Source organism: Stenella coeruleoalba, assembly GCF_951394435.1.
Source record: "Stenella coeruleoalba genome assembly, chromosome: 6".
NCBI classification, from domain to species: Eukaryota; Metazoa; Chordata; class Mammalia; order Artiodactyla; family Delphinidae; genus Stenella; species Stenella coeruleoalba.
In genome coordinates this window covers 37,199,802-37,223,406 of record NC_137151.1, presented here as the reverse complement: position 1 = coordinate 37,223,406, position 23,605 = coordinate 37,199,802, and the positions used below count along the sequence as shown (strand labels likewise).

At 38.0% G+C, this 23,605-nt stretch overlaps 1 protein-coding gene across 1 annotated transcript in view; it reads left to right on the top strand.

Annotated features, from left to right (window-relative positions):
• Positions 1-23,605, top strand: part of LOC307188400 (uncharacterized protein) — a gene marked incomplete at its 5' end in the record, with an annotated part of 192,067 nt that overhangs the window by 152,119 nt on the left and 16,343 nt on the right. Inside the window, 2 exons of the mRNA XM_079925459.1 lie at positions 19,715-19,818; positions 20,247-20,373. The remainder of the gene's footprint in view (positions 1-19,714; positions 19,819-20,246; positions 20,374-23,605) is intronic.

Here is a 23,605-nt window from a genome sequence, read left to right as displayed (position 1 = left end):
AAACATTGTAAATGAACTATACTTCAATTTAAGAAAATACAAAATAAAAGATTCTTTACATCCTCCACAGACTAAATATCTGATAAAGGTTAAACTAAGTCGATATATAGGGTAATTTCTACAAAAACTAACAATTACTATTCACTGTTCTATCTGAAGCCATTCAAGTCTCTTCTCTATGAAGAAGAAAACTAGCAAAAAAGAAGATGGAATCTTACAATAATAAGTCCCCAAGCTACAATTTAACACCAATTTAGCAATTCCGTTAGAGAGCATCCAGCTCATTAAAAACAGCACGCTAACCTGTCTATAAATTGCTTCACTATAATCAAATATTGGCAAAATAACTAGACAGGAAATATAGTGCCTGTCTGAAGTATAGGCAATTAATTGTAAAATAGCCAGTTTTTCTAACATGTCATGCATTTTACCATACACTAATGTTCCTTAAGTTGAATTGAAAAAAATTGTTTTTGACTTTTTAACTTGTATTTTCTTTTTTTTCAAATACATTCAGAAGTTATCTATCTCCACAAATGTGGATTCAATCCATATAAAAACTGAACTTTTTCAATTATGCAAACAAATTTGGAATTATAGGAGGACAACCTTTGAGGTATTAGCCAGAGCCCTAGATGGCTGTTCCCTTCTATAATCCCAAGCCAGGGAGGAGCCTTTCTGCAGACAGCCCAGAGCCTGACATAGGAATCTATTCTCAGTATCTCTGATTGGGCGAGATATTCCTTAACTCAGGACATGGCCCCTTTCACTGCTGAGCATACGTTGCATTATGTTAGAAAGCTCTTTTTTATTGGATTGAAACCTAGATGAATATAATTTTTGCCCCTTCATCCTAGTTTTGCCTTTCAGTCAAACAAAACTACTGCCTCTTCTACCCCAGAGCATCATGAGCATTTGAAGACTGCCCCATACCTTTGATTGATCCTATCGCCTCAGGTCCTTCAGCCACTTCCCAGGAGGACATGGTTTCTAGCTCCCTTCACTCTTGAAGCATGAATAACTTTAGAGATATGCTTATGGGTTAAAATTTAAAATTTCATGTTTTTATGTCATTAAAGGAAAAACCAAGGTTATGGAAGCATTTTGGCTGTATCCAAATTGAACTGTTGACTTGAATATTTGGGGGAAAATCTCCTCTTTTTAGATAAAAGGGCATCCATTTACTTGAAAGAAGATTCTTAAAATGTGCTAGTAGTCAGTAATGGGCTCTTGTATGTGCTGAAAGTGTTTGTTAGCAGGCTTATTTTCTAAACTTGAGAACTATCTATGAAAACAGAAATTTTCACTGTAAACATCTAACGAATCAGCTGATTTACCTAGAATGTTGAATTCATTCAACAGGTATTTATTGACTGTGAACAGGTCATTGTGCTAGACATTGTGACAGTGAACAAGCACAGCCTCAGGCCTTGACCTTGCAGAAAGGAACCACTGATGGAGTAGTCACACACAGTATCAACTGTGGTAGGTGTTATGAAGAAAATCCACTAAAAGCCGAGAGACAACAGAGGAGGGACATCTAGTCCAACTTGGGGGCTCAAGGAAGCTCTGAGTCAACTCAGTCTGCTGTAACAAAATGCCCATAGTCTGGGTGGCTTAAAGAGCAGACATTTATTTCTCACAGTTCTGGAGGCCGGGAAGTCCAAAATCAAGGAGGCAGCACATCTGGTTCCTGGTGAGAGCTCTCTTCCTGGCTTGCAGATGGCCACCTTCTGGCTTTGTCCCCACAAGGCTGAGAGAGGAAGTTCAGGTGTCTTTTCTTCTTCTTATAAAAACACAAATCCCATCATGGGGGCTTCACCTTTATGTCCTCATCTAAACCAAACTACCTCCCAAAGGCCCCACCTCTGACTACCGACATGTTGAAGGTTAGAGCTTCAAATATGAATTTTAGGGACACACAAACATTCAGTCCATAACAGAAGGCTTCCCCATGGAAGTGACATTGGAGTTCCACTTATGAAAAATAAGTGGAAATTAACCAGGCAAAGACGTGGGAGAGAAAATTGTGGCAAGGAGGCAACCATGGGTTGAGGCTCTTAAGCAAAAGGGAGCAAGGAATGACTAAGAAGCTTAATTGTCCCATTGTGGCTGGGACACTGCAGCAGAGGCTCTAGGAGAGTGTTGTCAGGTGAATCTGGAGAGCTTGGCCTAGGCCAAACCATGCAGGACCTTGTGGGCCATGGTAGACATTGTCTTCCTTATCCTGGGATTAATGGAAGGTCTTTAATGACTTTTTATCAGAGTAGTTTTATTGTTAAAAAGCTCAGTCTAGAAGCGGAGTGAAGAATGAACCTGGTGGGGTGCCAGGGGGGCACAAGAGTCATCCAAGTGAGACCTGATAGTGGGTGTGTGAGAGTGGTATCTACAGAGATGGAAAGAAGGTGACAGATTTGAGAGACATGTAGGGAGGAAAATTAAAGGAACTTGAAGGATGGGATGCAGGGGCTGAAGGAGGGCAACGTGTCAAGGGTGATCTCTTGAATTCTACTTTGTGCATCTGATTGGCCAGCAATACAATTGAATGTGACTGGTACACACAGGAAGAAGCAAGTGTGGGAAGAAAGAAAAGGAGTTTTATTCAGGATATGTTGAGTTAAAATGTCATCTAAAGGTGCTAGTAGACCTGGATTCAAGAGTGTCGAGCAATAGATGGTAATCAGAACAAAAACTCCCCCTTTACTGTTCCTTGTGGGTGGCAACACCTAGGGATAGCACAAGGTGTGTGTGCTTGGGGTACCACCACCAGCCACTGCACAAACACATGCATCACTACCAATAAAACTAGAAAATAGCCAGGCTCTAATGATATTTGGAATCTTTACATATGTCTCAGTCCCAAGCAGAGCTACTCCCCACCATAGTCCTTGTTAAACATGGAGATCCCTTCAGCAAACCAGAGAGCTCTGAATTAGAGCAATTAGGTTAAGGTAAAACTACCCTTGGCAAGCTTTTCTTTGCGGGCTGAAATGTGGGTCTAATACTTGCCTTCTCCTTATCATTTGAAAAAACATTTCCCAGGAATTCCCTTCTAAGAGTTGACTCCAGTCCACTCCTTTGCTACCTCAATTAGGAACCAAGTGCAAAAAGAACACTGAAGTTGAAATGGATTTTTGAGATCATCCTCATTTCCACAGATGAAGACATGGGCTCAAAACAAAGACATATTTAGGCAATGCTTGGAGCAGTTTCCTCCTCCCGTCCTAGGTCTTTTTGTTTCTTTTTTGGATATTTCTAAAGTGAGAACAGAACATACCAATATCTTTATCTGCATCCCAGCTTCTGAGAAGAACAATCTAGGGGACCGAAGGAGAAGACATTGTGTTCCTGGCCTCTCTGTTTTCTGACAGTGCTGCCTGGCAATTATTCAAGGTGTTTTAATACCCACTGAGAGTGTCAGGCTGGTCACTGGGATGGAGTTTCCAAATTAGTGAGGGGGGCTAAGTTGCTAATCCTGTGAAAGAACATCGATTTATTTTCAAATTGTAAAGAAATTCAAAAGATGTCTGGCTCAACTTCCAACCCAATGGATTGCTCTGAGAACACAGCTATCAGGGAGGCCTTTATTAAGACTGTGGGCTCACAGCTTAGCAAGGGCTTTGTCGTCCTCACCATCTTAACTGGTGGTAAAGAATGAAATATTATGAATAAAAACAACCTAGCAGCTTGGTTCTGCTTATTCTGCTTATTTTAAATCAAAATCAATGTGACTTTTAAAAGGAAACCCCAGGTAGAGTTTAAAATGCTGAATGCGCCTGAATTATGCATACATACAAGGTCTACGGCCTCAGGAGCATTGTTAGTATACCATAAATATCAATCCATTCCAGTAGCTGATTTGAGAAGACTGGGGCTGCTGGCCCATGCAACACATTATTAACATGGTGGAAAAGAAGAGCACTGCTCATATGGAGGGATGTTGGTAAGTGTAGGTGTTGGAAGTCGGCCGGTGACAATGCGGTTAATAAAAGCTAAAGTAATGATGATTGAGGACTTTTCTAAGCTGTTGAACAGTTTGGCCACACAGTTCTGTTGAATGCCAGTTATGTGCAAGTTCCCACTTTTGGATTCACAAATAAAAAAGATTGGATTCTGTCCTTCTAGTAAATCATAATCCACCTGGTGTTTACACAGCTAATTAGAACAACACAAAACAAACAAGGAGCAGTGGGAGAGGTCAGAAGCTCAGTTCAGATTGGCCTGTTTAATTTTCTTTCCAGGTTCCAGAGAAAATGTTTGTGATGGAGTTGCTATGCTGTTTGGTGTCCTCCAAATTTGTTTGTTGGAGAGCTTACTCAACCACTGTATAATGAACTTTTGGCCTGAAGTTATTGATTATAAAATTTAAGACCTGGAATGGTTATCTAGTCTAAACTGGTTTTTTCAAATTGTGAAAACCAAGGGTAAAAGAGTTTAATGTTATAGGGTAATTTATCATGTTATTAATCTTATATATGTGTACATGTATATATTTGTGAATATTTATATACTTATATATAATATGAAATGCATACTTACATATGATTTTGCAGGTATATGTATGTGTACATATATATGTGTGAGTAGATAGGTAGACATATAGCTATAGATATACAATTGTTCACAGATTATTTTCAGAACCATCAGTCAATTGTATTATATTAGAACCAACTACAGTTTGGATTTGCCAATAAGAGCTGCTTAACCTAATTTTGTATCTCTTCTTCCTTGAACCCCATGAGCAAAATGAATTCTCTTGAAAAGTCTGGGAAGAGTAAACAATGATAAAACTTCCATGGTCCTCGAAAAGTAGCATCACCCAGACTAAGCAGTATTTATTACCAAACCATGGCTTCCCCTGGAGCACATATCAAAGTAATTAGCTTAAGAAACTCAGCTTTCTGTAATGCAGGGAATGGACTGGTAGAGCGCCTTCATCTTCTATCTCATTTGAAACAGACTCCAAAGAAATAGTGACAAAGGGAAATTTAATTTGTAACTGAGGAGGGAAGAGATTAGATAGCCCTGGTGGAATGAGCTCTGAGACTTGCTGGAACTTAAATATGAGTCTTTTATAGCAAGGATTTATTAAACTCAACCACCTCTGTGGACTATCTCTTGGCCCAAATCAATCCCCATTCTGATATTTCCCTATGGGCCACACGAATGATAACAGAAAAGGCTTTGGCTCTGTCACTGTAAAAACTGTAGGCTTGTTTCATATTTCGTTTGTATAGTAGGCTGTCCCAGGGAGGGAGACATGAGGCTGCAGGAAAAGGGAGAGAATCAAATTGATTTCTTAGACGGGGACATGGAGACCACTTCCAGAGGCCTCACAAGGTGAGAACAAAGCACTGACTCGTCCTTATAGAAAACCATAAGGTTGATGGGTCTGAACTAAAGCCAGAGCAGAAAAGGTAAGGAGAAGAAATCATTCTTAGAAAGCAAAAAAATAATTACACCTTAGGCTTTTACTAGAATTCTTGCTTCTTAAAGTCTCAAAGCATTTCCCTTCTCTCCTCTCCTTTTATCATTGCTGAATTTTTCTGTGGTAGAGACAGATGAGATAGCCCTTTATTTTATCAGTAGGGCAAGAAAAGCCTTAAGTAGTGATATAAGGTTGCTAAGAAATAGACTGTTATCTGAGTGGTGAGAGTGGTCCAAGGCCTTCCACTTTTGGATTCACGTTCTTGAGAACTTTGAGCTCAACCTCTCGCTCCCCACCTACCCCCACTCTCACCTCTACTCAGGCGACTTCCTCTGTTCGGAGGCAGCTATTTGAGTTTTCTACTGTCTTTTTGTCTCCACATCTACCAGGAAACATCTGAAGCAAATTTCACTATATGTAGTGACCAATAGGCTTCAGTTAATTGAGTGACTATGCCTGTCATATTCATGCATGCGGTAGAATTTTCTGGTAAATAATACATGGCATGTGTCAAAAGTCATTCTGTGCTAGAGCTACCTCACTCCTCCCCACCTTGATCCAGTACTCGCAGAGTTGCATAAACTATGCTCTATTCGTATCTATTAAAAGGATCACTTTACCTTTTCAGAGCTGCGACGTTTCTTGTGCTTTTTGTTAACATTCTTTTCACTCAAGATTCTTCTCTTTTGAATTCAGCTCAGTAAAACAAGTTGTTTACTATGACCCTGCCTATAAAATTCCACATTGCTTCCATCATAGGATCTAAGAGATTTCATTAGGCCTCCCTTTGTTGATCTTTCTTTAGAATTTAGTTCAAAAGAGCCTCAACTTAATGAAGAGTTATCAAATTCTCTAACTCTTCATGGGACAAAAATAACATGATATATATATATATATATATATATATATATATATATATATAAATTCTGATGTGATTACCCATAAATTTCGATATAGTAGGCAATAAAATAAATTTCCTTGGTTCATTTTCCAAATTTACTGTGTTATTTGAGGTAGTTCTTCATATAAACAACTATTTGGTTAGATTTTGTCCTCTTATCTTACAGGTAACACACCTATAAGAAATAAGCTTCATGACCATCACTCTCTTGAAGAGAAATGGTCTATTTTGTCTCATTCTCTGCATGCCAAAATCTCTCGGTTGTACTTGTCACCTGTGTCCATGCATTACAGAAAATAGCAATCATAGTAATGGTGAACATGCATTGACTAGTTCCAACGAGCCACTGTTCTTAGAGCTTTACATACATAAACGCACTTAGTTTTGATGACAGCTCCACACGAGACTATTATTGGCCCCATTTACATTTAAAGAAACTAGCAAAAAAAAAAAAAGTTAACTGATGCCGAGGAAGGCAAATCCAAGCCCTTGCCCTTAGCCTCTAAACTCTATTGTCTTTACCTGTTCTTTCTGTCTTTGACAATATCAGGTACGGGAGTCAAGTAACGAACTTAGTTTTTCAGAAAAAAACACAAAGGGTTTATTGTAAATGTATAAACTTGCCCTAAAATAAAATCGTAGGCAATTTATTCCACTGGTATTCTAAGCATGAATGTATGCATAAAAATACAAATACTATATAGTGGAAAGGACCCTGTCTATAAAGTTACAAAGTCCTATTCTTAAAGATAGTTCCCAGCCCTAGAACCCTAACCCTAACCCTAATTTTATCCATTGTTCTTTCTGCTCACCTGGCCTTTCCACTCACATCTTGGAAAGCCAGCAATGGCCATAGTCTCTGTACCTTGAACTTGCCCAGTAACTTCTCTAACATGTAACCATTCCATTTTTTTGCTCCACGATCTTGCCTGTGACTCAATTTGTACATCTTATATCTGCTTCTGATTCTCCTCCTCACTTTGCCAACTTTTTCAGACCTTTTCCTCTGGCCTACGAATATTTCAGTCCTTTTCCTCTGGCCTGTGCACCCGTCATTACCCCTCACCTCTGCACGTTTGTAGATCCGAACAGTCTCTCTAGCTTTGAGGAAGAGACTCCATTAGCCTTCCTCTTGCAGAGCTGCTGAACTCACATGCTGCTCCAGGTTTCCTGCCATAGAACGTATCCTTGCACTAGGCTGGAGTAGGTAGCCTGTGTTCTTATAATAGCCTGCACAGGCTTCTATAATTTCTCTGTGAAAATCGTGTTTGTCTTCTGCCAGAACACAGAATCTCTGAGTAGAGGAGCTGTGTCTTCTTTGGGTCACCTGTGCTTTGCACAGTGCCTGGCATATTGATGGTGTGTGATGAAAGGTTCTCTGAACTGAAATAAAATTTACCTCTCTGTTCTGCAAGGTGGGTGAGGGAGAGGCTGGGTTGTGGGAGAGAGAAACCCAGGAATAAGGCTTAGGAATAAACCAGACAAACACATTAAAATACAGGACGGAAAGTTCAAGAGGGAGGAATAGGGATGGTGGAAGTCCATTACCAGAGATAAAGGAATATTTAAAAACAGTAATGACACAGTTTAAGTTCAGGAGAAACTAAATGTTTAGCGATGCAGCTCAACTAAAGGATTAAGCAAGCTGTAAAACTACTCAAAGATGTTTTGATGTTGACAACAATGTGTAATTAATCAGCCGTCATCTCCTAAGCACCTAGCATGGTCATAGCATTATACTATCCACAGAAAAAATATGGATGAAAAAAAATTGGCCTCTAGGAGATTAAAACCCTCCTTGGCAAATGAAATCAATGTATAAGAAATCATTAGAAAATCATAAAATGTAGTATCCAATTAACTACTAAATTATCTAGTGTGAATTAATTGCTTCAGTTACTTATTCAGTTATATCGAGAGAATCCTATGTGCATTTTCTTGTGTCAGATACTCACTTAGGAAGGGAGATTTGGTGAACTCAGTGTGATGTTGTAAAGCATTTCTATTTTGTTAGTGTTAATGTCTGTTTAGCCCTATTAGAGGGGAGCTGTAACACCTACAACTGCCAAGAAAGAGCCAGACATAAGGTCCAGATGGGTTTTGTTGGATACACACTACAGAATGCATCTCAATTACCACGAGCATCTGAAGAGTTAGGAATTGTAGAATCCTGGGATTTTTTGCTCTTTACATCAAAGTGTTCCTAAACAATTTTATTGATCATGAATATTTGTCATCCAGCATAAACTGACAATTCAGTCCTATAGCAATATCTTCAATCCATCAACTCTCTTAGAAACCCCTGGTTTCAAACTGCTGAATCCAAGGTATTTGTTACCGGGATCATTTGAGATCTGGGGCATCCATCTCAATTCAAGAGATTTATCCAGTTCATTTCTGAACTGATTTTCCCCAATGTTTCATTTGGGAAAAGTACATAAGAATTGTTGTGCTGTGATGACTCTAAACGTATGATCTAATCCAGCTCCAGGGCTGTGCTAAGTCACTGCTCGGTGGGACACTGCAACTGAGTGGAATGCCAATGGGATGAAACACTGGTTACAAGAAATAAATTTTAGAGGCTCTACATTTCTAAATCAGGAGGAGCCACTTTTACTGCTCTCAATGTTCCTCCAGATGACAATCTATGGGATTCCAGAAATGAAGTGACAAACGACTTCACTTTGGAATTCTGTAGATTGAATCATGATTTACAGAATGGTCCATCTTTTTGAAGAGAAGAAAGTAAATCCAGCTTTGTAGTTTATAGCCACAAACTTTTCCCCCAAAGTAATGTAATTGTTGTTTTGAAGAAATCAGGGAGCCAAGGAATGGATTAAACAGAGTCTTGCTATTTAGCTTCCTCTGAAGTCCACCTACTACCCTCATTCAGGAATAGATTTGGTTCAAACCTTCCCAATTCTCCTCTCTTAACCCCTGTCCAAGAGGTCAGATAAAAGAAATTTCTTGAGTCCTGTGAGCAGAGAATTGTAAAGCCAACAGTGTTTGCAGATTAAGCTCAACTATTCATTAGAGTTTGTTCAATAAAAAAATTACAACAGTGTAATTATCAAGACCTCATAATTTCTGCCGTAATAGTTTTCAAAACGTCTCAACTTAATTCAACCTGGGAGCTTTGCTACAATCCAAGGTCAACTAACAGAATGTGAAACCGAGAGTAAAGCGCAGTCAGGGCAAATAAAATGATCAATCAAAAAAGTTTGAGCCTTGCAGACAGCTCTGAGATAGCATGCAAAGCTTATTTCTGTATCACGCAGTTCTAAGCTCTCTATCAAAGGGGAAAATGACAGTTAGAAACCTTACATTCCAAATTTATGTGCAGATGGAACACAAGTTTGCTTTTTTTCCTGTTATTTTTGTCATTTTTAATTAAGGTATAACTTATGCAATAAAGGCACAGATCTAAAGTATATAGATTGTAAGTTTCAGGTTTTTACATTTTGACAGTTTTTACGACCATATAACAATACCACCCAAATCAAGATACAGGACATTTACATTCCATTATTCTAGAAAGCTCTATTATGCTCTTTTGATTTAATCCTCCCCCAGCCCCCGGCATTGTGTATGTGTGTGTATCCTTTATATATTCTGGATATAAGTCCTTTGTCACATACATGTATTGCAATTATTTTCTCCCAGTTTGTGGCTTAGGTATTTATTTTTGTAATGGTGGCTTTCAAAAAAATGTTTAATTTTGATAATGTCCAAATTTGGGGACTTCAGGTTTTCTTTTCTGTTGCATGCTTCTTATGTCCAAGTTAAGAAATCTTCACCTATCACAAGGCCGTGAAGACTGTTCCTGTGTTCTCCTCCAGATGTTTTAGAGTATCTTTACGTTTGCTTCTACGACCCACTCCAAGTAAATTTTGTGTATCATGTGAGGTAAGGGTCGAGGTTTATTATTTTTTTTTCCATATCAATACCAAGTTGTTCAAGACCATTTACTGCAAAGCCTCTCCTTTGCACATTGAGTTATCTTTATGCTTTTGTCAAACGTCAGTTGATTATGTATGTGTCGGTATACCTGTGAACTCTCTAGTTCCATTATTTGTTGGCCTTTACCACAATACCGCTCTAGCTTGATCAGCTTAGGTTTATAATGAGTCTCAAAATCAGCTAATGTAAGGTCTCCAACTTTGTTACTCTTTTTCCAGTTGTTTTGTGTATTCCAGGTCCTTTGTATTTCCATATGAATTTCATAATCAATTTGTGTGTTTCTATAAATAGCCTGCTGAGTTTTGACTAGGACCACATTTGAATCTATGGATCAATTTGGGGAGAATGGACACCTTAAAAATAGTGAATTTTCCGGTTCACAAGTGGCCGAATCTCTTCATTTATTTAAGTCTATTACACTTTCCTAGGCAGTATTTGGTAGTTTTCTGTGTAGAGTTCTTGCAGTCACACGTTAGATTCATTCTTTGACATTTGAAATATTTTTATCCTAGTAAAAAAGTTTTAAATTTTCCTTTATTTACTTATTTATTTTTTAAATTGAAGTATAGTTGATTTACATTGTTGTGTTAATTTCTGCTGTACAGCAAAGTGATTCAATTATACATATATATGTATATATATATGCGTTTTTTAAATATTCTTTTCCATTATGGTTTATCATGGGATATTGAATATAGTTCCCTGTGCTATACAGTAGGACCTTGTTGTGTATCCATTCTATATATAAAATCTTACATCTGCTAACCCCAGCCTCCCACTCCATCCCTCCCCCAACCCCCTCCCCCTTGGCAACCACCAGTCTGTTCTCTATGTCCATGAGTCTGTTTCTGTTTCGTAGCTAGGTTCATTTGTGTCACATTTTAGATTCCACATATAAGTGATATCATATATGGTATGTTTCTTTCCGACTTACTTCACTTAGTATGATAATCTCTAGTTGCATCTTTGTTGCTGCAAATGGCATTATTTCATTCTTTTTTATGGCTGAGTAGTATTCCATTGTATATAGGTACCACATCTTCTTTATCCATTCATCTGTCGATGGGCATTTAGGTTGCTTCCATGTCTTGGCTGTTGTGAATAGTGCTGCTATGAACATGGTGCACATATCTTTTTGAATTATAGTTTTGTCCAGATATAGGCACAGGGGTGGGATTGCTAGATCATATGGTAATTCTATTTTTAGCTTTCTGAGGAACCTCCATACTGTTTTCCACAGTGGCTGCACCAACTTACGTTCTCACCAACAGTGTGGGAGAGTTCTGTTTTCTCCACACCCTCTCCAGTATTTATTGTTTGTAGATTTTTTGTTGATGGCCATTCTGACTGGTGTGAAGTGGTACCTCATTGTAGTTTTGATTTGCATTTCTCAACATCCAATGATGTTGAGCATCTTTTCATGTGCTTATTGGCCAACTGTATGTCTTCTTTGGGGAAATATCTGTTTAGATCTTCTGCCCATTTTTTGATTGGGTTTGTTTTCTTGTTATTGAGTTGTATGAGCTATTTGTATATTTTGGAAATTAAGCCCTTATCGATCACATCGTTTGCAAATATTTTCTCCCATTCTATAGGTTGTCTTTTTGTTCTGGTTATGGTGTCCTTTGCTGTGCAAAAGCTTGAGTCTGATCAGGTCCCATTTGTTTATCTTTATTTCTATTGCCTTGAGAGACTGACCTAAGAAGACATTGGTACTGTTTATGTCAGAGACTGTTTTGCCTATCATCTCTTCTAGGAGTTTTATGGTGTCATGTCTTATGTTTAAGTCTTTAAGCCATTTTGAGTTTATTTTTGTGTATGGTGAGAGGGTGTGTTCTAACTTCATTGATTTATATGTGGCTGTCCAACTTTCCCAGCACCACTTGCTGAAGAGACTATCTTTTTCCTATTGTATATTTTTTCCTATTGTATATTCTTGCCTCCTTTGTTGAAGATTAATGGGGGAAAATCCCTGGTGGTCCAGTGGTTAGGACTCCACACTCTCACGACCGAGGGAGTGTGTTCAATCCTGGGTCGGGAACTAAGATCCCACAAGCCATGTGGAGAGGCCAAAAAAATATATATATATCATATATAATGGTGGGGGGAAAAAGAGATTAATTGACCATAGGTGTGTGGGTTTATTTCTGGGCTGTCTACTCTGTTCCACTGATCCATATGTCTGTTTTTGTGCCAGTATCATGCCATTTTGATTATTGTAGCTTTGTAGTATTATCTGAAGTGTGGGAGGGTTATACCTCCTGCTTTGTTCTTTTTCCTCAGGATTGCTTTGGCAATCCTGGCTCTTTTATGGTTCCATATAAATTTTAGGATTATTTGTTCTAGTTCTGTGAAAAATGTCATGGGTAGGGATTGCATTAAATCTACAGATGGCTTTGGGTAGTATTGCCATTTAACAATTCAAATTTCATTTTCAGTGCTTAATTGCTAGTTAATATTCTGTGTATTCTGTATGTCATGTGACCTTGCTGAATATAGTTACTAGTTTTAGTATATTTTTGTAAATTCTTTAAGATTTTCTATGTAAAAAAGTACTGTCTATAAATGAAGATTATTTTTTTCTTTTCAACTTTTATGCCACTTTTTTCTTGCTTTATTGAACTGGCTTGGACTTTGAACACAACAATAAGAGTAGCATCCCGTAATTTAATTTTTAATTTCGATAACTAAAGCCAGAGCAATCTTGAGTAATTCATAATACTTCCAACAATATATAATAGTGCCTGTTTCCTTAAATACTCCCTAGAACTGAATGTTATCATTACTTAAGGCTTTTATCAATCTTATGAATGAGAAATGATACTTATTATGCTTTAAATTCACATTAATATGGTATAAAATAAGGATTTAAAAACATGATTTTACTAATATATCATAAATATAGAAAATTCGGTAGCTTTTCTCTTTATTACTAGTACTCAGAAATGGAAAAATGGGCAGCTCAATAATAATTGCTAGCCCCTTCATTGTTTAGAAATACATTTAATAGAGCCTATATAAGGGAAATTATTAAATATAAACAAATACAAAATAAGGTAATATTAAGTGGAATGCAGTTCCACTGTGAATCTTAATGCATTTTGTTTGGAGAACTAGATTAAATTATTTTAAAGTTAAGATGATGGAATAAGCCTCTGAGAATAAGAAAAGCAATGAATAAAAAAGAATACTTAGGGCTTCCCTGGTGGCGCAGTGGTTGAGAGTCCGCCTGCCGATGCAGGAGACACGGGTTCGTGCCCCGGTCCGGGAACATCCCGCATGCCGTGGAGCGGCTGGGCCCGTGAGCCATGGCCGCTGAGCCTGCGTGTCCATAGCCTGTGCTCCTCAACGGGAGAAGCCACAACAGTGAGAGGCCCGTGTACCGCAAAAAAAAAAAAAAAAAAGAATACTTAAAAGAGGAGCTTATTTATTTTCACTTTTATTGCCATCTATTTTGTTCCTTGCTGTTTCTCTTTTAATGAATTTTTCTACATCAGTATTTGTTCTTTCTGACTGCAATCCCCCTTAATAATCTCATGTTGTTTGTTTTTTTAAACTGGACCCCCATCCATAGTAAGATGATCTATAGATTGAAATTCGTGGGAGGAATTTTCTTCTGTTCCTTTGGATATTTTCTTCTAGGCTAGGATTTTGTTTATTTCATGTTGTGTTCCTTCCTTTCTGTCATTTTTCTCCTGGAGTATTTTGCATATTTGATATGCCTTCCCGCCAGCTGTCTTTGAAGTCGAGTTGTTTTTCCAGAATAGCTAACTTTGGATGTTGGAGCAGGGTGGGGAGGGTTAAACAGACTATCATGACATTCTTTCGTTCTGTCATGTCCATTGCAGGAATATCTGTAAAGATAAATTTTATTACTTCCTCACTTAATGTTGAAAATTTTCAGAAAGTACAACTTCTCAGCAGACACAGATAATTGCTAATTTCCCTCAGATAGTAAAGCCCAACTTGATTCATCAAAAACAAGCAAGGCCATAGTTTGATTGGTAGAGGGGAAATGACAGGTTTTGAATCAAGACTTGGGATTAAATTCTCTTGATGCCATATGACCTTGGACACGTTAATTAACCTCTCTGAGCCTCAATTTTCTGAACCATAAAATGGGGATAAGAAAACTACTTCAAAACTTTTTTCAAAGATTAAATGGGATAAAATGCCTGGAACATATTCAATAAAAATGAATTCCCAGGCTTCCCTGGTGGCGCAATGGTTGGAGAGTCCGCCTGCCGATGCAGGGGACATGGGTGCGTGCCCCGGTGCAGAAAGATCCCACATGCCACGGAGCGGCTGGGCCCGTGAGCCATGGCCACTGAGCCTGCGTGTCCAGAGCCTGTGCTCCGCAACGGGAGAGGCCACAACAGTGAGAGGCCCGTGTACTGCAAAAAAAAAAAAAATTCCCTCTCCCTTCACAAACCACCATTAGTTCAATAATTTAATCAACTGACATTTATTGAGCCTAGTACTTCATACCAGGAACTCTGCTTGACACTGAAGATGTAGTGACGGAAAAGAGGAACATAACCCCGGTCTCATGGAGCTTGTGGTCTAGGAGGAAAGAATGACAGTTAAGGAGTGATTAAGTAAGAAGATTGCTATAAAGGAAACATAAATTGGTGGCATGATGGCATGTTATGAAACAAATACAAAAAACTTTAAGTAGAATGTAGAGGTCTTTTTTTGTTTTAAAATGTCTTATGTGAAGAGGAAGCATTGTATAACCAAATGGAATCATCCACCGATTAATATGTTCCGTATCATGTATCAAATTAATGTTGAATATCTTCTTTTCCGACTGCCAAAGCTCTATGAAAACATTTACCTTTGGTTTTCCCCTATGGCACATTTGAAGCTGTGTGCACACTACCAAAATACAGGGAAATGTTTTTTTTTCATTTTTTTCTTCTCTATTGTTGTTTTCCTAGACATACCCTTTTTAGAGCTAAAATCTACTACTGCTCTTTAAGTACTAATAATATGCCAGACACTTTTTAAATTAATTAATTAAGTTAGTTTTATTGATGTAACATTGGTTTATAACATTGTAAAAGTTTCATGTGTGCAAAATTGTATTTCAGCTTCTGTGTACAGTACAGTGTGTTCATCACCAAAAGTTTAGTTTTTATCTGTCACCATACAGTTGACCCCGTTTGCCCTCCCCCTAACCTCTTTCTTTCTGGTAACCACTACTCTGTTCTCTGTATCTATGTGTTTGTTTTTGTTTGGTTTGTTCATTTACTTTTTTTTTAATATTCCACATATGAGTAAAATCATATAGTACTTGTCTTTCTTCATGTGACTTGTTTCACTTAACATACTACCCTCAAGGTCCATCCATGTCATCACAAATGGCAAGATTCCATCTTTTTATGGCTGAGTAGTATTCCATTGTCTCTCTATATAAAACACATCTTCTTTATCTACTCGTCCATCAATGGACACTTAGGTTGTTTCTATATCTTGGCTATTGCAAACAATGCTGTGATGAAAGGAGTACATATATCTTTTCAGATTAGTGTTTTCATATTCTTCAGATAAATACCCAGAAGTGGAATAGCTGGATAATATGGTAGCTCTATTCTTAATTTTTTTAAGGAATCACCATACTATTTTCCATAGAGGCTGCACCAATTTATATTCCCATCAACGATGTACAAGGGTTCCCTTTTCCAATGCTTGTTATTTCTTGCCATTTTGATAATAGTGGATTCTTAACCACTGCGCCACCAGGGAAGTCCCTTAAATGCCTTTTTTGATTTACGATATTTTCAACTTAACGATTGGTTTATCAGGATATAATCCCATTGTAAATTGAGGAAGATTTGTAATTACATTCCAATTTTATTTCTTTTTTAAGATTTTTTTTTTTTTTTTTGCGGTACGCGGGCCTCTCACTGCTGTGGCCTCTCCCGCCGCAGAGCACAGGCTCCGGACACGCAGGCCCAGCGGCCACGACCCACGGGCCCTGCCTCTCCGTGGCACGCGGGACCCCCCCCAGACCGGGGCACGAACCCACGTCTCCTGCATCGGGGGGAAGCCCCGATGCAATAAAGACTTTTTAAAGTCTTTATTGAATTTGTTACAATATTGCTTCTGTTTTATGTTTTGGTTTTTTGGCCGAAAGGCATGTGGGATCTTAGCTCCCTGACCAGGGACTGAACCCGCAGCCCCTGTGTTGGAAGGCAAAGTCTTAACCACTGGACCACCAGGGAAGTCCCTGCATTCCAGTTTTAGAACTCAAATTTTGCAGAAAACATTTCTTAACAGTTTTATATAGGTGTAGTGATTCAATCTATGGGGGGCGGCTATAGGTGGTGTTGAAGTGATGGTGGGGATGATGGTGGTGGTGTGTGTTTATGTGTGTATACACACCAGAAAAAGAGGAGATTAGCATTGACTGACTGACTGATTCATGGGCTAAGAAAGAAGGGAGAAACAGATGACTCCTGGAAGTACAACCACAAAGAACAGAAATGAGCAGGCTTCCTTCCACATAATTTCTGTTCTTGTATATCCTTATTACTCTGTCATCTACTAATCTCTCTCTAGGTTCCCAGATTCTTTCCTATTATAGGTTTACAGGTATGTATGCATCATAGGGATACAAGAGCAAGGTTATAATCCTTATCACTTAAATAAATCAGAGAAGAACAAATAGGACAAGTGAGGGCATAGAGAAAATACAGGAGTTGAGAGAAATGATACATATTCTATAGAACTCTTTTGAGGATTCAAGAGATTATATATCTGTATGTATATAACTATATATAACTGAAGATGAATTAAGTTAGTGATTACTTGACTTGTTTTTCTTCTTTCATTCTTATTCCAACATCCGAAAAACTTTCAAGTGAAAGAATAAGCCAAAATGTATAGATTTAGTGGTGGCTGACCATAGCTAAATCGAACACAAGGAAGCTATTCAGAAATTATTTCTTTCCGGTACCCCCTCCTCTATTCTCCCATGTACATTGTCCAAACCTCTGTTAGACTATCATCATGACAATTATAATCTTGTCACCATTGTGCTATTAATATTCTCATTTTCCCTTTTAATTGAATGCATTTAAAATCTCCATCTTATTACCTCTGTAGGGTGCTTGCTTCTAAAACAGAGCTGGAAAAGTAAAGGTGCATAGTAAATGTTTGGTTAATTGACTTAAATTTCTAGAAAGTAATTTATACCCTGAATATGCTATCCTTCAGAGCATAAGAAATTTATTCTACTGTTATACGGTGCAGCATATATAATTTTATTAAGTAATAACAGTGAGATACACAGTATTTAATACATTTCTTAAACAATTTATGATTTACCATTTCTTGGGAGATGTGTTATTAATAGATTTGTCACACTCAGAAGATCAGGAGAAAAAGTTGGGTGAAGAGACTTGAAGGAGAAAAGAGAAGTTACAGGACTAAAATTGTGGCTATTATTGGCATATGGACTCTCACCTCTTCACTGAACTCAAAGGACACTCCATTCTCCTGGAGAGTTATATGTAACTCTGGATGGTCAGATAATTACCTGTTAAATAGTGAATGAAAATTGTCAGGGGGTGACTGAAAATGCAAGTCATTTACATTCCTCAGGAGAATTTGCAAAGTAGTTCTGCAGCTCAAAGTAGTTTAAAGGAAAGTGGGTTGAAGGGTCATTGAAGAGAGATGCAACTGATAAAGGTTGATTGGAATTTCTTGTCATATTAGCCAGCTAATGATGTATTTAAATTATCCTGAAGGCTTTTTCATTATACTTTACTGTTCAGAATTTAACTCTTTTCGTTTGAAAGTCCTAGATAAATTTTTCAGACTCAAAGATGAATAATTCAAATGCTTAGACCTACATACAAGATGAAAAGAGAAGGGTGCTATATTGGCCACAAACTGAGGAAGTCAGTAAGATAAGCCCTTTCTTACAGAAAACTGCTTCAGTAGTTATCATTGGGAAAGAGCATAGCATTTGGGTTGAGGGGAGTAAGGGGGCTTTATCACTTTACATTAAATTTTTGGAAAGATTTTAGAAGAAATATAGATTATCTTGTAATAAAACATTTTTGAATAATTTGTTGATGTTTATTATTGCTTAGTAATTTGGGGCTTAGAGTTAGAAGTCATAAAATTTATAGGATATATCCTCTAAAAAATTAATCCTGAGACTATCCTGCAAGACATGAAATAAAATTCAGGTAAGTATTTTTATTCAACGTTCCACAGATCTTCTAACATGTATTTCCCATTCCTTATTAATATAGACAATTATTTAAGATTAAGAACATGTTACCAATTCATTTAAAATCATATTTTAGAGCAACTTTTAAATAACCTCTGTTACGTTCCTCACCAATCCATAACTATTACTTTGTTATAGCATCCTACTTATAATTTAAAAAAATGCATCCTGGTAGACTGTGTCCTACATTGGGACCAGCTACTTGGCACTTAATGAGCTACCATAAATAATACCTCCTAGAAATTATGTGTGTGACTGCCAACTTTTGCAAGATGCTGATTCCATGCTTCCCCTTGGGTTTTATCTTCTTTCACTTAAAGATGTTCTTTCCTTCCAGGTAGATTAGAAGAGATAGAAAGCATGTGTGTGTTTGGAAGTAGAGTATATGGTCTCCGGACCCATAGCATTACCTGGAAACGTATTAGAACTGTCAGTCCTCAGGCCCCACCCCAGACCTGCTGAAAACCTTGGGGGCGGCCCCAGCAATCTGTGTTATCAAGCTTTTCAGGGAATTTTGATGCACACTGGAGTTTGAGAACCGCTGAATTATATTCCATGCTTAGCTTTTCTTTTTCTTTTCCTTTTCTTAAAGAAGATGGCCCTTCTCCACTCATCTTAATTTTTTTTCTTCTTTTTTTTTTTTTTTTTTAGTTAATTTTGGGGTGGCTGCATTGGGTCTTTGTTGCTGCGTGCGGGCTTCCTCTAGTTGCGGCGAGCGGGGGCTACTCTTCATTGTAGTGCACAGGCTTCTCATTGCGTTGGCTTCTCTTGTTCTGGAGCACGGGCTGTAGGCACACAGGCTTCAGTAGTCGTGGCACACGGGCTTAGTTGCTCTGTGGCATGTGGGATCTTCCCGGACCAGGGCTCGAACCCGTGTCCCCTGCATCGGCAGGTGGATTCTTAACCACTGCGCCACCAGGGAAATCCTTCTTCTTTTAACAGTTATTAAAAGTCCCAGAGCTACACATAAAACCATTCTCCTCAAATTGATTGTTCATTCAGCCTCAGCCCCTAAGTGCCTCTGTTCTAGAGCCTCAAGAGTCATTTTCTTGAATAGCCTACATCCCTAATGAGGAGAACATTTTGCAAAGTATAGAAATAAAAGATTTCAAAGGTTTAAGCAGCCCTCATTACAGTATGCATAGTTAACAATACATATCTCATTTTCTGTTTTGAACAGAAAATTAAACTTGAGAGGCTTCAAAAAAGAAGGAGAAGAAATGAAAGGAAGGGGAAGGAGAAAGAGGAGGTAGAGAAGAAGGAGAAGAGGAAGAAGAGGAAGAGGTATTAAAAGAGAAACACTTCCATCTTACTTGAAAAGATTGAAGGAATCAGAATGTTTACTCTAGATTTTAAAAATTAAAATGGTTCAATTGCTTTTTCTCTAAATCTGGAGAAATTGAATAAAATAAATTTAAATCTAGATTTCAAAAGCATGATCAAATGAGTTTTTTTAACAAATATTCTTATAGAAATAACTTTTTACTAGTACAGCTTACAGAGTCAGTTTGTAATTGTTACAAATTTTTGAGAAGTGGCTGGAGAGAATCACTTTAATTTTCAAGTAACACACAGCCAGCAAACACCCCTGGAAATATAACTTGGGAGGAAGGAATGCTACCTCTTTAAGAGCACAATGGAAAGTTAGCACCTGCTGAGTGGGAAAAGTTAATCACTGAACTTTTTTAATTCATTTTTTTCTTTCTCTATAGAAAGAGCCTAAGTAGCTTTCTGCTTCTTCCTTCAGCTTATTGCTTGGAAAGGAAAATGTAGACTCCAAAAAAACCTGCCAACTTTGGGGAATGATTTCAGCAATGGATCCTGAAAGGGCAGCCACAGGTAAGATTCCTCATCTGAGTTCTCGGGCTTTAGTGTAGGTAAGAATCCAACTTTGGACAGTATCAAAATTCTGATTCCAGGTCCCCCCTCCCATTAGACTTGCAAGGTATACCAATTCAGCAAGTCTGGGGCATGGCCCAGTAATTTGCATTTTTAACAAATATACTGAGATGGTTCTGATAAGATGGTAAAAAGTCTACACTTTGAGAAAAACTGGCCATCATCTGATGTTTTCATAGGTCACAGAAATAAGATGTAAGTGTAATTAGATGTAGTAGATGGTGGGTTCGAAATGCTTGAGCCAGGATTTTCAAAAAAATATTTTTCTTAGAACATTAGTTCTGGAATGTCCTGGGATTGGTGCTCTAAAAACAAAGCATTCCATGGTCACATATGTTAAGAAAATGCTGCATTTTAAATCCTCCCTTTGGAAATTTGATTCACGAAGTCCATTAGAACACTAAAATCCCCTGAGAAATTTCTCAATTTACAAACAAGGTTTAGAGCTTACTTAATAGTTAAACAAACTTTTTTACAAGAGATTTTTTTTTTTTCTCTATAAAATTTGTGACATTTCTCCAGAAGAGTTTTTCAATCACACTTGTTTGGAACAGGCTGCGTCAAACTGTAAAATTCTATTCTGTTCTGTTGGAAATAGAAAAAATATTTTTTGGTGTTGGATAGTGTCAAAGATAAGCAAAGCTGGACACTAGTTATAGTGGTAAGGACAGATTTTAATCAGTAACATAGTTTTGCAATAGGAGAAAGGATCCAGCAGGAACAAAATTCAACTTTGATTTGTACAGAGGTGACTGAGCATTTTTTTTAAGATTTATTATTTATTTATTTATTTATTTAATTTATTATTTTTGGCTCCATTGTAGTCTTAGTTGCCGCCTGCAGGATCTTCGTTGAGGCATGCGGGCTTCTCTCTAGTTGTGGCGTACAAGCTCAGTAGTTGTGGTGTGTGGGCATAGTTGCCCTGTGGCATCTTAGTTCCCCAACCAGGGATCGAACACACGTCCCCTTTATTGTAAGGCAGATTCTTTACTACTGGACCACCAGGGAAGTCCTGTGACCGAGCATTTTAAAGGGGAGATGAGGGAATAAGGGGGTGGGCATGCAGTCAGTGAAGTTTAGAAGTGAAAAATTACAAAATGCTGGGAGGGGTTGGTCCATGAGAAGCCCATCTGGGTTTGCTACCTGGTGCTTATTGAAGTTGGGCTCCCACCCACCACAGAGACTGGGAGACAGGAACCCTATCTTCAGGTATTGTCTGGAACAAAAAGTAAATTAGTTTAGTAGTTGAGTTTTCTCAGGTAAGCATTTCAAGGAGGGCTAGGGATCATCCTAGGGATACAGTCACGAGCTGTTAGAAATTAAATTAGTATTTGTTCAAGTGTTTGTGTTTATTTACATGTTTGTTCAAGGCCAAGTTTGAGGCCTAGTGGAGGAGTGGGCTCAGAGGAGCCTGGCTAGATCAAGGAATAAGTCTTTGTCAGAAGTAAGTGGGAAGAAAGTAGAACAATTTTAGGCTCAAAGCCAAATCAGGAAGTTTTCTAACCTCCCCATCAAAAACAGAGTCGGATAAGTTCTCCCCACGACATCATCTTGGAGTACCACATAATGCAAAACAGTGGGCACTCTGATGAAAGAACAAAGCTGCATAGTCAGGAAAACATTAACAAAAGCTAATTATAGATTAAGAACAGTAACAGTAATAACTGGTATTTTGAGCAAACACAACTCATAGTGTGTAATCAGAATACTTTTATTGACTGTAATGTTCCATTGACAGTTTATGCAGTTGGGTAAGATTTAACCTGTGCAACTGGAAGACTCTGGAAAGCCTCATGCCTTTTCTGATCACTCTTTAATAGTAGAAGTATTAGACACAGTCACAATTCATTCATTTGCAAATGATATATCTGAGAAGTGGTTAATATCCAAAGTATCAAAGAACTCATACAGCTCAATATCAAAAAATGCAGCAACCCCATTAAAAAATGGGCACAGGACCTGAATAGACACCTCCCCCACACACACCAAGAAGACATACAGATGGCCAACAGGTACATGAAAAGATGCTTAACACCACTAATCATCAGGGAAATGCAAATCAAAATCACAATGAATGGCATCAAAAAGACAGTAAATAGCAAGTATTGGCAAGGATGTGGAGAAAAGGTAACCCTCCTGCACTGTTGGTGGGAATCTAAATTGATACAGCCACGATGGAAAACAGTATGGCAGTCCCCCCCCAAATTAAAAATAGAACTATGACATGATCCATCAATTCCATTACTATGTATTTATCCAAAGAAAATGAAGACACTAGTTCAAAAAAATATAGGCATCCCTATGTTCACTGCAGCATTATTTATAATCGCCAACACATGGAAGCAATGTAAGTGTCCATCAGTGGATGAATGGATAAAGAAGAGGTGGTATACACACACACACACACACACACACACACACACACACAACACATATACAGGAATATTATTCAGCCATAAAAAGAGTAAAATGTTGCCATTTGAGACCACATGGATGGACCTCAAGGGCATTATTACGCTAAGTGAAACAAATCAGACAGAGAAAAACCAATATGATATGACCTCTCTTAAATTAAAAAACAAAACAAAACTAAATACCAAGCTCCCATATACAGAGAACAGATTGGTGGTTGCCCCCAGGTGAGGTGAGAGATATGGGGGAAGGGGGTCAAAAGATAAAAAGAAGAAGTTAAAAACAACAGTTGTCGCTTGGGCAGCACATATACTGAAATTGGAGCAGCACGGAGCAGGTTAGCATGGGCCCCACACAAGCATGGCGTGCAGATTTGTGAAGTATTACACGTTGAAAAGAAAGGAACAGTGGTTTCCAGGAATTGGAGGAAAAGAGAAATGGGGAGTTATGATTTAATGGGTGTAGAGTTTCAGTTTTGCAAGATGGAAGGAGCTCTGGAGATGGATGGTGGTGGTGATGGTCGCACAGCAATATGAATGTTTTTATATTGCTGACCTGTACATTTAAAAATGGTGAAAATGATAAATTTTGTTACATATATTTTACCACAATAAAAAAATAACACCAGCAATTTAAAAAAGAAACAGAGAACCAAGTATATAGATATTTGTTTTAGCCTCTTTGTCTTGTGGGTGCTTCTCTCGGTTTGTTGGGGCGCACCTGAGTGACCCCTCTCTGACTGGGGCTTTCAGTCACTTGG